Genomic DNA, 17,704 nt, shown 5'->3' with positions numbered 1-17,704 from the left:
TTATATCCTCTCTACTTCGACCATCATCAGTTATTTTTCTCCCCAAATAGCAAAACTCCTTGACTACTGTAAGTGTCTCATTTCCTAATCTAATTGCCTCAGCATCACCCGACTTAATTCGACTACATTCCATTATCCTCGTTTTGCTTTTGTTGATGTTCATCTTATATCCTCCTTTCGAGACACTATCCATTCCGTTCAACTGCTCTTCTAAGTCCTTTGCTGTCTCTGACAGAATTATCTGTGAACTTATCCCATGCGCTCATACCTTTGTTAACAGCCTGCGATGGGACACCGTGTTAACTCGCTCTCAAGAAAGTTTATTGTATTTGAAATGAGGGTACGTTCAAGGGTTCTGCAGCAAAGCGAAATGAGGGATATTTGTAATTTTGCGGGTCCAACCTTTTACCTTTCCCTTACACTGGAGTCACCTGCGCTTTTTTCCAGTCTCTTGGTACTGTGCTCCCGACATGTGCAGCGTAGCTGGCTGTGTGGAGAACTCGGTGATGAAGTGACTACGTGATTTTGCACGCCAGTTACATGTGCAAACGTGTTTTAAATCTCAGCTGCAACTGCAGCAGAGGTTTCCGTAACCTTGAAGAGCGCCATGCCGAGACGAAACTTATTTTTGTCTTGGCAGCGGACGGGTGCTGCTCTCTGTCGGCGGAGGTTGCAGTCTCGGGCCGCGGGTGCGGACGCGCTCTCGCAGCTATGCAGATTATCTTTATGTTATGGATGGCAATGCTAAATCAACACGCCGACCCGCCGCTCTCGACTCCTCCGCGCCCCTCCCTCCCTCGCGGTGTTTATTGTTCTTCCGCGCGGGTAATTTTAGTCGGCACGGCGGCTTGGCTCCGCAGATTAAAAGCAGCGCCGCGCGCCCACGGGGCTGTCTCGCCCGGCATTGCGCTCTCTGCCTCTGCACCCCCGCGGTAGCGTGGAGCGCGCCGTCCGCCTGCAGTTGTTTTCTGAACGACTGAGCAGCCGCTAAGCAAACAGCGCATTCAAATTTAGACACACGCGAGGTCTGCCCGCTAGGGAAATATACTTGCCGGAAGGCGCAAAATAGGAGCGTAAGTGATATTCCCAGGATTTAGCGGGGGAGCACGGAGGTAAAGACTTGCTTCCATTATTTTAAAGGCCTTACCTTCAAACGTTATGAAAGACGCAAACACTGCCGAGGATGTTTCCCTTAACGTAGCTAAATACCCGTTCGTGTTATTTTCACCCATCTGGGCTGCTAACTATTAATGTTGCTACATCAGGAAGGATGGTCAATAAAGAAATGTTACGTACTGCGTATACACTGCTGTGGCAAAAGTCATGGAAGAGCGATATGCAAATATATAGATGGTGGTAGTACCGCGTACATAGCTGTCGTTTCTACTCAGGGGTTTCATGTAAAAACGTTTCAGACGTGATTATAGCTGGAAGATGGGAGTTAACAGACTTTCAAAGCCGAATGGTAGTTGCAGCTAGACGCATCAGACATCCAGTTTCGGAAATCGTTACAGAATTTTATGTTCTCAGATCCACAGCGTCAAGAGTGTGGCTACAGTGCCAGATTTCAGGCATTATATGAGGTGTGACAATAAAGTAATGAGACTGATTTTCTTTGCAAGATGTGGCGACTCTGTAGGCTTCTGTAGGCACGATATCTTTGACCTTGGTCTATAAGCTGATTCTACGCCAAGTGGCACATCGATGCAACTGCTCAGTCGTGAGTTGTGCTGTAGTAAGTTAACACATATTTGTGTCTCCCGTCACGGAAATGGAACCGCATAATATTGCGCAACTGTATGCCATTTCTTTTTGCGTTAAATTGGGTGAAAACGCGGCGACAACATACGGTAAGTTTCAGAAGGCTTTTGGAGAGGATGTTATGTCAAGACCTCAAGTTTTCGCAATGGTGCTCAAACGGATCACCCAGACCAAAGAAATTTCGCACATGAAAGTCGAAAGTGAAATGCATGTTTGTGTGCTTCTTTGATTCCAAGGGAATTGTCCATAAAGAGTGGGTGCTTCCTGGACAAATAGTTAACCAACATTACAACAAAGAAATTTTAGAAAAACTTCATAAAAGAGTTCTTGGTGTCCGTGCCAACGTTGCTGATAATTGGATTCTGCATCACGATAATGTGCCATCCCATACTGCTCTGTCAGTACAGCAATTTTTAACCTCAAAACAAATTTCAGCACTACCACAGCCACCATATTCACCAGATATCGCTCCGTCTGAGATTTTTCTATCTCTAACAGTCAAAAACGGCGGTCAAGGGACGCCATTTTCAAACAACACAAGATGTCCAAAGAGCTGTGACGAGGGTCTTGGATGATATTATAGAAGATGAGTTCCAGAAATGTTACCATCAATGGCAGAAGCACTGGATAAAGTGTGTGCAATCAGAAGGGAACTACTTCGAAAGAGACAACACTAAACTTGACTAAAACGGTAAGCAACATTTTTGTTTCACATCAGTCTCATTACTTTATTGTGGCACCTCGTATACGGAGTGATTATAATTAAAGTTAAACTTTCAAAACGCTGTAGACGTAACACCAATGGTCAGAATGACGTCAGATCGCAACGTAATATTATCGGAGAAGGGGGAAAACGTATGGCAGAAGAAAAAAAATAGTGTAAAAATTTATCAATAGACGGCTCTGTATGTGCCAGAAAACGTAAATGAAAACACCTGTCATGCGCACGACCCATTAGCCGGCCGGTGAGGCCGAGCGGTTCTAGGCGCTTCAGTCTGGAACCGCACGACCGCTACGGTTGCAGGTTCGAATCCAGCCTCGGGCATGGATATGTGTGATGTCCTTAGGTTAGTTAGGTTTAAGTAGTTCTAAGTTCCAGGGGACTGATGACCTCAGATGTTAAGTCTCATAGTGCTCAGAGTTTTGCACACAGCATAACTTCATCATAGCTAACACTTGGTTTAAGAATCATGAAAGAAGGTTGTATACATGGAAGAACCCTGGAGATACTAGAAGGTATCACATACATTATATAATGGTAAGACAGAGATTTAGGAACCAGGTTTTAAATTGTAATACATTTCCAGGGGCAGATGTGGACTCTGACCACAATCTATTGGTTATGACCTGTAGATTAAAACTGAAGAAACTGCAAAAAGGTGGGAATTTAAGGAGATGGGACCTGGATAAACTAAAAGAACCGGAGGTTGTACAGAGATTCAGGGAGAGCATAAGGGAGCAATTGACAGGAATGGGGGAAATAAATACAGTAGAAGAAGAATGGGTAGCTTTGAGGGATGAAGTAGTGAAGGCAGCAGAGGATCAAGTAGGTAAAAAGACGAGGGCTAGTAGAAATCCTTGGGTAACAGAAGAAATATTGAATTTAATTGATGAAAGGAGAAAATATAAAAATGCAGTAAGTGAAACAGGCAAAAAGGAATACAAACGTCTCAAAAATGAGATCGACAGGAAGTGCAAAATGGCTAAGCAGGGATGGCTAGAGGACAAATGTAAGGATGTAGAGGCCTATCTCACTAGGGGTAAGATAGATACCGCCTACAGGAAAATTAAAGAGACCTTTGGAGGTAAGAGAACGACTTGTATGAATATCAAGAGCTCAGATGGAAACCCAGTTCTAAGCAAAGAAGAGAAAGCAGAAAGGTGGAAGGAGTATATAGAGGGTCTATACAAGGGCGATGTACTTGAGGACAATATTTTGGAAATGGAAGAGGATGTAGATGAAGATGAAATGGGAGATATGATACTGCGTGAAGAGTTTGACAGAGCACTGAGAGACCTGAGTCGAAACAAGGCCCCCGGAGTAGACAATATTCCATTGGAACTACTGACGGCCGTGGGAGAGCCAGTCCTGACAAAACTCTACCATCTGGTGAGCAAGATGTATGAAACAGGCGAAATACCCTCAGACTTCAAGAAGAATATAATAATTCCAATCCCAAAGAAAGCAGGTGTTGACAGATGTGAAAATTACCGAACTATCAGCTTAATAAGTCACAGCTGCAAAATACTAACACGAATTCTTTACAGACGAATGGAAAAACTAGTAGAAGCCAACCTCGGGGAAGATCAGTTTGGATTCCGTAGAAACACTGGAAAGCGTGAGGCAATACTGACCTTACGACTTATCTTAGAAGAAAGATTAAGGAAAGGCAAACCTACGTTTCTAGCATTTGTAGACTTAGAGAAAGCTTTTGACAATGTTGACTGGAATACTCTCTTTCAAATTCTAAAGGTGGCAGGGGTAAAATACAGGGAGCGAAAGGCTATTTACAATTTGTACAGAAACCAGATGGCAGTTATAAGAGTCGAGGGACATGAAAGGGAAGCAGTGGTTGGGAAGGGAGTAAGACAGGGTTGTAGCCTCTCCCCGATGTTGTTCAATCTGTATATTGAGCATGCAGTAAAGGAAACAAAAGAAAAATTCGGAGTAGGTATTAAAATTCATGGAGAAGAAATAAAAACTTTGAGGTTCGCCGATGACATTGTAATTCTGTCAGAGACAGCCAAGGACTTGGAAGAGCAGTTGAATGGAATGGACAGTGTCTTGAAAGGGGGATATAAGATGAACATCAACAAAAGCAAAACGAGGATAATGGAATGTAGTCTAATTAAGTCGGGTGATGCTGAGGGAATTAGATTAGGAAATGAGGCACTTAAAGTAGTAAAGGATTTTTGCTATTTGGGGAGCAAAATAACTGATGATGGTCGAAGTAGAGAGGATATAAAATGTAGACTGGCAATGGCAAGGAAAGCGTTTCTGAAGAAGAGAAATTTGTTAACATCCAGTATTGATTTAAGTGTCAGGAAGTCATTTCTGAAAGTATTCGTATGGAGTGTAGCCATGTATGGAAGTGAAACATGGACGATAAATAGTTTGGACAAGAAGAGAATAGAAGCTTTCGAAATGTGGTGCTACAGAAGAATGCTGAAGATTAGATGGGTAGAGGAAGTATTGAATAGGATTGGGGAGAAGAGAAGTTTGCGGCACAACTTGACCAGAAGAAGGGATCGGTTGGTAGGACATGTTCTGAGGCATCAAGGGATCACCAATTTAGTATTGGAGGGCAGCGTGGAGGGTAAAAATCGTAGAGGGAGACCAAGAGATGAATACACTAAGCAGATTCAGAAGGATGTAGGTTGCAGTAGGTACTGGGAGATGAGAAAGCTTGCACAGGATAGAGTAGCATGGAGAGCTGCATCAAACAAGTCTCAGGACTGAAGACCACAACAACAACAACATTTATAATCCTGTATTCACCTGACCAGAAGTCTTGTTCCTCCTGCCACCGAACTTCACTAATTCCCACTATATCTAACATCAACCTATCGATTTCCCTTTTTAAATTTTCTAACCTACCTGCCCGATTAAGGGATCTGACATTCCACGCTCCGATCCGTAGAACGCCAGTTTTCTTTCTCCTGATAACAACGTCCTCCTGAGTAGTCCCCGCCCGGAGATCCGAATGGGGGACTGTTTTACCTCCGGAATATTTTACCCAAGAGGACGCCATCATCATTTATCCATACAGTAAAGCTGCATGCCCTCGGGAAAAATTACGGCCGTAGTTTCCCCTTGCGTACGGAGTACCAGCACAGCAAGGCCGTTTTGGTTAATGATGCAAGGCCAGGTCAGTCAATCATCCAGACTGTTGCCCTTGCAACTACTGAAAAGGCTGCTGCCCCTCTTCAGGAACCACACGTTTGTCTGGCCTCTCAACAGATACCCCTCCGTTGTGGTTGCACCTACGGTACGGCTATCTGTATCGTTGGGGCACGCAAGCCTCCCCACCAACGGCAAGGTCTATGGTTCATTAGGGAGGGGCGGGGTGTAATAAGTTACACGTCTCAATTGTTTGCATAAAAGTAACAACTGTTTCACACCTCCATACAGGCGAAGCAACGTTTGATGACGTTCGTAGCGTAAGTTTCGCACAACCAGAGCAGGTACGGTCATAACCTCCATTACATCAATATTCAATATACACTGACGGAAAAAATTGTAAACACCAAGAAGGAGTCGCACGAGTTAGATGGAAGTTGGTAGGTGTGTTTCTACACTTGCTAGACGACGTCTATTAAAATTTCGCGCCAGTCGCATAAGAGCGGCGCTAGTACCATCACTACGAGATTGCAAATAAGGTTTGCGTTGAATATGCGCTGTAACGGTCGTGAACATAAGTTACTTTTGATATTGGACGTAACGAGTTCACACTAGTCAAGAACGCCTTTAAGACGACGAAGACTCCATTATCAACACCTCACTGAATTTAAATTAGGTCAGCTAATAGAGCTACGAGAAGCTGGGTGTTCCTTCCACGGTATTGCAGAAAGACATGTCAGGAAAGTAAGCACTGCACATGATTGCTGGGAGCTGCGGTCACGGGAATGTATGGTCACAAGACGACCAGGCTCCGGACGCTGACGTGGCACTACCGACAAGGAAGACCACCGTGTTTGGCCTGTGGCTGTGGCGCTTCGCACTGCGTCTGCGGTAGAAATTTGAGCAGCAGGTGGCATCACAATGACACAAAGAAGTGTTGCAAATCGGTTATTCAAGGATAGCTCAGAACTAGACGTCCTGTAGCGTACGTCCCACTGACACCAAACCACCAGCATTTGCGACTTCAGTGATGCCAAGCGAGAGCTCATTGGAGGGTGGACTGAAGGTCAGATGTGTTTTCTGGTGAAAGCCTGTTCTGGCGGGATGCCGTGATGGCCAGGCGAGCGCCTGCAAAAAAATGGTTCAAATGGCTCTCAGCACTATGGGACTTAACATCTGAGGTCATCAGTCCCCTAGAACTTAGAACTACTTAAACCTAACTAACCTAAGAACATCACACACATCCATGCCCGAGGCAGGATTCGAACCTGCGACCGTAGCGGTCGCGCGGTTCCAGACTGAAGCGGCTAGAACCGCTCGGCCACATCGGCCGGCCGAGCGCCTGCAACCACCTCATCTGCGGCCTAGATGCACTGGATCTCCATCTCGAGTTATGGTCTGGGGCGCTATTACGTATGACAGAAGGAGCACTCTCGCGGTTATTCCACGCACGCTGACTGCAAAACTGTATGTCAGTCTGGTGATTCGACCAGTTGTAGTGCTACTCCTGAACAGCGTTCCGGGTCATGTTTTCCAACAGTATAACGCTCGTCCACATACCGCTGTTGTAACGTAACAGGCGCTACAGAGTGTTAACCTGTAGCTCTGGCCTGCTCGTTCACCAGATCTGTCTTCAGTGGAGCACGTACATGACGTCTACTCCAGCGTCATCCACAATCGGCATTAACACTCCCTGTATCGATCGACCAATAGCAGCAGGTACGGAACTCCATCCCACGAACAGACATCCGGCACCTGTACGACACAATGCACGCACATTTGGATGCTTGCGTGTAACATTCTGACTGTTACACCGATTATTAATGCACCAGCATTTCACAATGGCAATGCCTTTGTGGCGCTTACATTAACTTGTGAACTTTCAACGTTAATCATTGAAATATGTTACCTAGACAAATCTATTCCCGAAATTTAATTACTCTACATTAATTTATTCTTGCTGTTGGAATTTTTTTCTGCCAGTGTAATTCAATCTAAAAATGTGAAGATATAAATTTCGTGTGATGTTAGCATCCGAGGTTACAAGTTACTGCGTCAGATGTAAACTCTGTAAGTGAAACAAAAAAGATGTCAGCTAATTTAACAGCACGTCAACATTTTCAGAAAAAAAATACAAAGGCAAATACGAAGTTGGTCAAACACGTTACTACACACATTTGCATGATCTAAAAATTTTATATGAACTCTCATAAGTGAAAAAATAATTATATAAGTGGACTATGACGATTCAAACTTGCCGGAAGACGTGGAGTGTACTTCTTTATAATCAGCCAGCTAAATTACAATAAATGCTATCGTATGGTAAAACATTATAGCTTGACTCGATCTCAAAGCTGTTATAAACTGTATATATACACCGAAGAGCCAAAGAAACTGGTACAGCTGCCCAATATCGTGTAGGGCCCCCGCGAGCACACAAAAGTGCCACAACACGACGTGTCATGGACTTGACTAATATCTCAAGTAGCGCTGGAGGGAACTGACACCATGAATCCTGCAGGACTGTCCATAAATCCGTAAGAGTAGGAGAGGGTGGGGATCTCTTCTGAACAGCACGTTGCAACGCATCTCAGATATGCTCAATAATGTTCATGTCTGTGGAGTTTGGTGGCCACCGAAGGTGTTTCAACTGAGAAGAGTGTTCCTGGCGCCACGCTATAGCAATTCTGAACGTGTGGGATGTCGCATTGTCCTGCTGGAGTTGCCCAAGACCGTCGGAATGCACAATGGACATGAATGGATACAGGTGATCGGACACGATGCTTACGTGCGTGTGACCTGCCAGAGTTGTATCTAGACGTATGAGGGATCCCATATCACTCCAACTGCACACGCCGCACAACATTACAGACCATCCACTAGCTTGAACAGTCTCCTGCTGACATTCAGGACCCATGGATTCATGCCCGTACACGTCCATCCGCTCGATAGAATTTGAAACGAGAGTCGTCCGATCAGGCAACATATTTCCAGTCATCAACAATTCAATGTTGGTGTTGACGGACCCAGGCGAGGCGTAAAGCTTTGCCTAGTGCAATCATCAAGGGTACACGTGTGGGCCTTCGGCTCCGAAAGCCCAGATCGATGATGTTTTGTTGAATGGTTCGCACACTGGCACTTGTTGATGACCCAGCATTGAAATCTGCAGCAATTTACCGGAGGATTGCACTTCTGTCACGTTGAATTATTCTCTTCAGTTGTTGGTCCCGTTCTTGCAGGATCTTCTTTTTACGGCCGCAGCGATCTCGGAGATTTGATGTTTTACAGTATTCCTGATATTCACTCGTGAAATGGTCGTACCGGAAAATCCGAACTTCATCGCTACCTCGGAGATGCTGTGTCCCATTGCTCGAGTGCTGGCTGTAACACCACGTTCAAACTCACTTAAATCTTGATAACCTGCTATTGTGACAGCAGTAACTGATCTAACAGCTGCTGTCTTGTATAGGCGTTGCCGACCGCAGAGCCGTATTCTGCCTGTTTACGTACCTCTCTATTTCAATACGCATGCCCATAGTAGTTTCTTTGGTGCTTCAGTGTATTTTGCTATAGTAGGGAATATAGTGTAACACTATATACGCATTACCTTGCGAGACCTTAGGTAAGGTGTTCAAGTACGAAAGACTATTTACCACTATCAGTAGACACTTAAAACGTTTTATAATTTGTTCTCATAAACCGATTCACATATTGTGGCAATAGGGAGCAGGGACATGTGGCTGTACCGTCGAGTAGAGACACGATCGGCGATACAGGCGTAATTGTTGAGTTCACTGACAAGTCGAGAAAGAGGTCATACGAACGGTGAGTAATCCGCTACAGCACAGAAAGCGCCAACGTATCAATATTTCACACTTGTGTGGTACAGTTCATCGACCTGGTCACGTCATAATTGTTGACTTTTCGATCTGTGAGTGATGAAATGAGGAGGGGAATAATGCAGCACAAAGACAGAACGATAGTAAAAAAGGAAATCTAGAGAGAAAAATGTGAAGGTGGGAAATGGACAGTTAAACATAATAAAATTTTCAGAGTTATTCGAAAGCGCAGATATGCAGGCTACTACACAGTCCCTCTCTCGCACACACACACGTACACACTCACTCACTCACACGCGTGTCGACGTCCTGTGGCACGCAGATTTTATCATACGCGGAAACAAAACAGACAACCTATTGCATTAATATTTCAGTATTGCTACGCCGACCGTGGAGCATAAATAATGGACAAATTTGCGATTGCTGGGCGCCCGCCCGCCACCGAGGAATTATGCATGGTCGCCGCCATTTTTAGCCTGCTGTCCGTCCGTCCGGCGTTTATTGACGGTGTAAACAGCGCTGAATGGGAGGCTGGAGAGGGGGAGGGCAGGATGGGTGCAGTTTACGCCGACAACCGCAATTAATGTACAGAGCGGGTGTGGGCGGTAAAGGTTCGGCGATCGTTACACGACCCCCCTGTTTGGGAGAGTGGTCACTGCGGCGACAGGAAAAGCGTTTTGGTTTCCTTCAGGTGACACCAGTCGGCAATCTGCCGAGGTAACTAGAGGTGGAGGCGTCGCACATCAAGCTGGTGTGCCCATGTCGTAAATAAGAAAACATTATTGTAATAACTATGCGGTTAACTTACATTCTCCACATATGACCAGCAAAACACTATTTTTCTTTCTTTTTTCTTCTTTTTTTTGACATAAAGTTATTTGAGGTGGCCAAGATAAAGACACAGGCGAGCTCGACGAGTACACACTTGTGTGGAATCTATTTCATTCTCTTTGTCTTCTCACCAGATTCACAGAGGGCGGCAACGAAACTGGCTTCTTCGAATGGGGTTGCATGGAGGGAGGCGTAGTACAAGGTATGCGCAAATGAAAAAGAGATGCAATTATAAGTAAAGAAATTTCAGTAACAATATTATAACTACAATTCATGTGGAAAAGTACAACTATACATAATTGACACTGACTCTGAGTACACCGATCCCAGCACGCAGCAAGGGAGCGGATAGTTTCAATGTAGAGACTCATCGGTTAAAAAGCGCCTTCAGGCACAAATTTTCGTGCTTTATTAAATAAGTGATGCATTTCGGACCCTGTGGGTCCATCATAAGGTGTAAATCGTCTTAATACGATTTATTTGTGCTCTTGAATGATGTGAAGCGCATGTTCCTCTCATGAAAAGGTTTGATGAAATCGTAAGTCAAATATGTGCGAAACAGTGGAAAAATAAACAGTGTAAAGTTACCACACAATCAAAAAAAGCGTTTCTAACTTTTTTAACACCTTCATAATCAGTTTCTCCATCCTGTTCATGCATATTACTTCACTCAAGAGGCACGTTTGTGTATACCCTTTTGTAAATACTTCAGAGATGTTGTTTAACATGGCACGATCATAGAGTAGAAATATCCCTGGAGTGAGCATTCAGAAGCGCAGAATTGATTGTGTGTTGTCAACATACGTTGCCACAGTGGTCACGTGGTCTCGGGACGCCGTAGATTTGTCCGACATTTGTCCTATAAATTTTGAATGTTGTCATATCGCTAGTAAAGACAGATTCCCTTCGTATGTGCTGTGGATTTAGTATAGATGTTTGCAGGCACCATAGTAGTTTACGTCTGATATTTGAAATAAATTGGGCTCTTAGCTTTGAAGAGCAAATTGAACGAGCATGACGTCACAGAAGCTTCACGTCAGCATGTATTTACAATGTCTTTCATGTCACATCTCGTCAAGTCGCTTAACACAGTACTGAACGGCGAAATTGGGGTTTTGAGTCACCATCCCTAATATGCATAAAATGTTTGAGTATAGTATCAGAAATGAGGAGCTAACAACGACAGAATTTGTCAATGGCCGAAGCAAACTTTATAACCTATGTTCTTGATCAATTATGTTTGGTAAATGACTGAGAAGTGAGACAACGTTTCGAAACATCGACAATTATTTGCTAGGGAAAATGTGTACATTCATACACATCAAAGAAAGCTTCAAACGAATTAATGAAGCCTGTTAAACTTATCCATTATGTTTTTTCTTACGTAAGTAATAACGTCATAAACAACTGTATTTTACTCCTTCATTAAAGCTGACTTTTTTGCTTGAAATGTCATATGGTGGAATTTGCTTCGTCTGCGTATGTTCTTATACATATACATTGTGGGCGTCAGCGCCGTGTGTTATCGTAAAACCTAAATAACTTTTCACCTTCAGATATACGACCTCGGTTGTGTAAGAAAGTGGAAAAAATATCCCAGTCGTCATGGAACATCTCCAATTTGTCACTAAAACAAAGCTCTATTATAAAATAAAGATTATGAAGTTACAATAGTACAAAATCCACTATTATAAGGAGAATGAGTGCGGTGAAAATAGGTTAACTTAAGATGTTAACGGACTGGTACCGTTAAAATTTTCTTCCCGAGAAACCTTGACGTACCGTGAAATGACGTGACGTTCCGTTGACGACCTGTGCGAATACCTCCATTCGAAAGGTATTGTAGAATGTTTTGGTGTTACGTGACGAGACGTGACGTTACCTGATGGCGGACGCGAATTGGCGCTAAACAATCGACGTCGTCCCTAGATCACGTGACAATTCCAGTTTAATGTTGACAACATGCGCAGGACGCAATGCTCACTCTAGAGATATTTCTACTCCATGGGCACGATCAAAGATGAATTTATTCGTAGTGCCAGAGATCTAATTGTTAAATAGTATACATACGCACAGAATAACTCATAGACCATATATAACAGACCGCGCATGTCCCTGTCTCTGCGGTATTAACGCTTGAAACCAACATCTAAGTCACGTGATTTGGGGCAGAAAACTGAGTTCCTGCCATTACACGCTGAGTGAAGTGGAGCGGACAGTTACAGTTTCTCTCATTTATATCTGAAATCAAGCATTGATTTTGACAATTCGACGAACTGTAGTACAACTCTTACACATGTAGTAGTGCAGTTAAATTAATGTCTCCGAAATTCCTGATAATAAAGTAGTAGTTATCGTATTTACATGCGGTCAAGTTGAAACATATTGAAAGTTCCTTTAACAAGCAACAGAATCATTATTCTTTAGTGAATACTTTTTTCCTCAATGTGAATTCTTGTAGTTCACAGTTTCCACAGGAATGGAACAAAACAACAACTTCGAACTCAGCCTTAGTTTTCTAAAGATTCCACAAGAATATGTGTGAAATGTTTTAGTAAGCTTTTGTAAGAAAGGGAATTACTTTATGTCCATAATTCAGGTATTTACCCAAAATGAGCACATATTTTCTGACTTCTGCTTAATCCAGTACAGATACCGAAACGATATCAAGATGGGATGTGTAATGTATCACAAAATGTTGATTATGTTGGTGTAGTGAGCTACATATTAATGATACGTCGTCTCAAAAGCTTAGTCATTCACCAAGTTTAACATCTCAGGACCAACATTCATCCTAACTTTCAACTTATGGAAATACATCTGCAAGTATTTTAAAGTAATTCACTTACGCAGCAGAGATTTTCGTCACTTCACATAATCTGTAGGATACAAAAAAGACTTATCTGAGCATATGTGAAGGTCATTACTTCTGCATCTAGCAAAAAGCACAACCGCACAATATTTGACCTGTAAAAAAAAAAGCCGTAAATTGTGCGCTATAAATGCGCAACGACACACTCGGCTTCGTGCCCCGAGTCACGTGACTTAGATTTTGGTTTCAGTAAAATGACGTAATGTGCAGTCTAGTTATCTCTGGTCTATGGAATAACTTTAGATTAGCTCTTAAAAACCACTAAAATGCCTGTGGCTTGTGAAATCTGTCCGTTCATTTAACATAGATTCTCATTTTTTGATTTTATGGAGGTATATCTCCAGTTGTTCTAATAGATTTAGAATCTTACTATTGGCTTCACTGTGTAGTACTAGCAAATTGTTGTTGCACAACATATGTTTCCAACATACGTTGTGCAATAACTGATTTTCCGAACTGGTTGAGCCTGAAAGTAATTGTGTGTTCTTGAAAACAGGTATTGAAGTTTCTGCCTGTTTCCCCTGCACAGCAGGCAGGACAACTGGGTATGATACTTTGGACACTCAACTGTTGCTGAATTTTTGTGTACTTATTTTTATGTTATGGCCGAGTAAGTTTCTTAACTTATTATTAGTTGAGAATGCAACTCTTACAACTGTTTTTTTGACAATGTTAGCGATTTTTTTACGAAATGGGGCCCAGGTATGGGATATTGGCCAATAGTTTTTCTTCTTTCACAGTGTGGCCATTTATTGCCTTACTGCACTTCTTTGTTGCAAGTGAATCACCGAGTGAGGGGGCGCCGTTGTTAGCACACTGGACTCGCATTCGAGAGAACGACGGTTAAAACATGCGTCCGGCCATCCTGATTTACGTTTCCCGTGATTTCCCTAAATGGCTCCACGCAAATGCCGGGATGGTTCCTTTGAAAGGGCACGGCCGACTCCCTTTCCCATCTTTCCCTAATCCATTTGGACCGATGACCTCGCTGTTTGGTCCCATCTCCCAAAAACCAACCAACCAACGAAGAGAACCTCTGACCTTTCAGAGACTGTTTTAGGGGGCCGACGATATGCGAGTTACATGAGGAGATATCGTGACTGCAGGCAGGATCTTCCAGGACCTGCCATCGAAATTTTGGAAGGAGATCGAGGGTCTTCTCATTCGAGAGGTCGCCCCTGCGCTTGTTGTTGATGGCCTGTTTGAGCCTCAGCAAAGTGTTCCAATATTGCTTAATGTTAACTGTTGCACCCCGTGACAGCTAGTCGATGAGAAGAGGTCCATCTTCATCTAACCAGAAACTGACCACCATTATTCCGCCAGAACAGCCTTTTTTTGGACAAAGGGAGGCAGGACACAGCCACTGCATGCTCACCGTTTGGAGGCAGGGTTGAAGTGGTGCCTCCATGTCCTTGATGTTTACGTGTCACTCCTCATAAAGCTAACACCATCGGAATATTGTGCACCGTGTAACACTGACCTCTGTACATCTGTTTCATCCTGCGACAAATTTGTGAAACATGCTCCCCCTATGCTCGAAGGAACTGGATAACCGCTCTTTGTGCTGATCGAGAGGAATCCATCTTGCAACGAAATGCGCAAACCACTCTCCAGAAATGAGGAAACTGTTGCGAAGCCGTTCACTCCGTTCATACAACTGGCAATAGCACCACACCATCTCTCGGCAGACACATTCACCCACTGGGGTTGAAACTTCTTTATTTAAATGAGTGAGTGTTTTTAAATTGCTGAATTACTGAGACCCACAATATCCTAGAGCAACGCAATCTGACTGCTCAAAAAAAGATAACCTGACTTCAAATAATTAATTCGAAAGAACGGCCCTGACTAAAAAGAAATCCTCACAATAACCTATACATTTCATTAAGGACTTACCTCACAAAAAACTTCATTACGCGAACTACTGCAATACAGAGAGCGTCAATACTGCCAGCTAAATAAAATATTCTAACTACTAAAGCCACTAACTACTAATCGGCATGTGGTCAGCAAGGGAAAGATTTAGTTGCAAACCAAATAATGTATTTTTTTTACCTTAATAATGTGACATCCAATTCAGATACGAATATAAATCGTCATTGACATCTAGTACAAAGGTATATAATCATGGAAATATTCAGTCTCCAAGTCGAACGTGTACAGATCGTTGGCCTACACTAACACTCAGACTTCTACCCTCCATCAATGCTAACTTCTCACATCTGGCATCCATCACTGCTGGCTGTTCACCTCTAACTGCCCAACAGTACTTCCATCACTGCCCAACACTACTGGCGATTAACTTCCAACAACGAGTCCAACCAGTCACAGAGTCTCTTACAAAGAAAGCTCAGACAGAGATCCAATGCAAAGCGCTACACAGCGCTGCCAACACAGAAGCACTCCACTTACAGGGTTACTTACAGTGTCACCATAGTGGCGGTCTCCTCTTCAATTGTGCGTACCTCATATGCACACCTCACAACCCGAGGGTGGTGACGGTCTCATTAGAATAGTGGTGGGACACCCTTCTGGTGTTAACTACCGACTGCTTGGCAGATTGGTTCTTCGTTCAGTTGTTTTTTTTCAGGCGAATGAAACTAGTGTCTTCGCCACGTCTGCTATATGAACGTTTTTCACTCACTCTCCAGAGTCCGAGTGGCTTCACTCAGTGCGAGACAACCGACTGACGCAAGTCTCTCACGGTTACGTCAGTTATACTGATGTTTTCACACAGTCTCTGAGTTTGAGTGATTTCACCTATTTTTCAGCGATCTGGTTATATATGAACCATGACTAGGGATCCCAACATTTTTAGAGACAGATAACGTATCTTATTTTAAGGACAGGTGAATAAAGAGTAAAATATGGAAACACCGCTTGCACGTGAACGCTGATGCGGGCCAAGCCTGCAGGTGACGCTGTTGTGTTTGACCACAAACGCCACCCGTGCAGTGCCCTGAATATATGGCAAGTCTCACTCTTGATCAGAACAGTGTCCTGGGTAGTCGTGAGCGCGCTACGAAGCAGCCAAGCGAATCAGAGCGTGGGCGACTTGTTGGTGCCCCGTGTGGCGAGTGTTTCGGTGACCGAGGCAGCCGAGTGTTTGGTGTTTCAACAGCTGCCGATGGAAGATTTATAGCGCGTGCAGGGAGAGCAGAAAAAAATAATCCACTGAGTCACAATGCGGACGAAACTATGTATTGAGTGGATGATTGTGACGAAAAACAATTGGAAGCCTGCTGCGAAAGTCTCTGCAGAAGTGAATGTCACAGTCGCTAACCCTGTCAGCACCAAAACAACACGAAAGGAGCGACATAAGCAGGGAACTGAAGGGCAAGCTACGATTCCAAAAACACTCACCCGCGTTACAAATGCCCGTAACACGAAAACGTGGCGCCAAAGCCTTAAAACTTGGACTATGTAGTAATACAATAATGTCATTTGGTCGAGTTAGTGTGGTTTCACGCTGTCTGCAACTTCTGGCCGAGTTTACGTCGCAAGAGTGAAGCATGGCGGAGGTCCGGTGATAATTTGGGAAACCATATCGTAGTTTTCGACTGGCCCCATTGTCTGCTTTGCATATTTCGTGGCTTCTGACACTCCTGTGCTAACTGGATATAACCTCCAGAGAACAGACGACGTCAGTCGGGACGAATGTCAGTTATTTTACGTGCCACATACGACTCTTCTCTCCTCACCACGAACTTTGCAAGTAGCTGCTGTCGCAGTGTACCTGCAACACAGGGCCACTATCTCTTCCCTTTACCAAAGGGCTCTTCAACTAGTCGATCAGGAGGATATCAGCAATCTCATTCACGGCTCCCCATCTATCCTTCTTTTTTTAAACAGATTTTAATGTACAGAGCCTGCAATATACGGGCTCGCTAGTATTTTCGGACCTACACAAACTGACCGACTGCTTTATATTGGCGACGTCTATTTTTGGCGATTGAAACACAGAATCATACATAATGTCGCTATCAGCGCAGGTACTTAGCTCTGTCGTGCTGCATCCTTCTGCCATGGTACTGCTGACGATGTTGCAGTTGAAGCCGACGCTCAAGATCACGTAGGCTATGCTGTGGTACTGCAACCGCCGCTGCGCGATGAATCGCTGTTGAAGATGCCGCTGCTGGCTGGAACCACGTGCTTTCGATGTAGCCCTTTCTTCCGCGTTTCTTTTTTTTTCGCTCCTAACCACTGTTAAAACTCGGTGCACACAACTGTTGCAAAATTCGTAGCTAAGAGCCCCCACGAAAACTGCCTAAACTGACTTGGGACCTAGATCGCAGAACGTAGTTAACTGTGAGAATTACAATTGTAATTTCACAACTGTTAAAGAAACCTAATATTCAGTCCTGACCCGATCTCACATTTAACTTTTGTGACACGCTCTGCCTAACGAAGTTCAGACAATACGTTTGGAAACACTTCGCAGAATTCAAATCCAATTCTAAACTTTCTAGAATTCATATTCCGCAAGTAACACTTTCGAAAATCCAGTCCTGTTCCAACACTTTGCAAGAGTCTTATCTCCCAACTAACACTTTCCAAATT

The sequence above is a fragment of the Schistocerca piceifrons genome, chromosome 5 (genome assembly GCF_021461385.2).
Source record: "Schistocerca piceifrons isolate TAMUIC-IGC-003096 chromosome 5, iqSchPice1.1, whole genome shotgun sequence".
Lineage (NCBI taxonomy): Eukaryota > Metazoa > Arthropoda > Insecta > Orthoptera > Acrididae > Schistocerca > Schistocerca piceifrons.
This window is presented reverse-complemented; position numbering follows the sequence as displayed.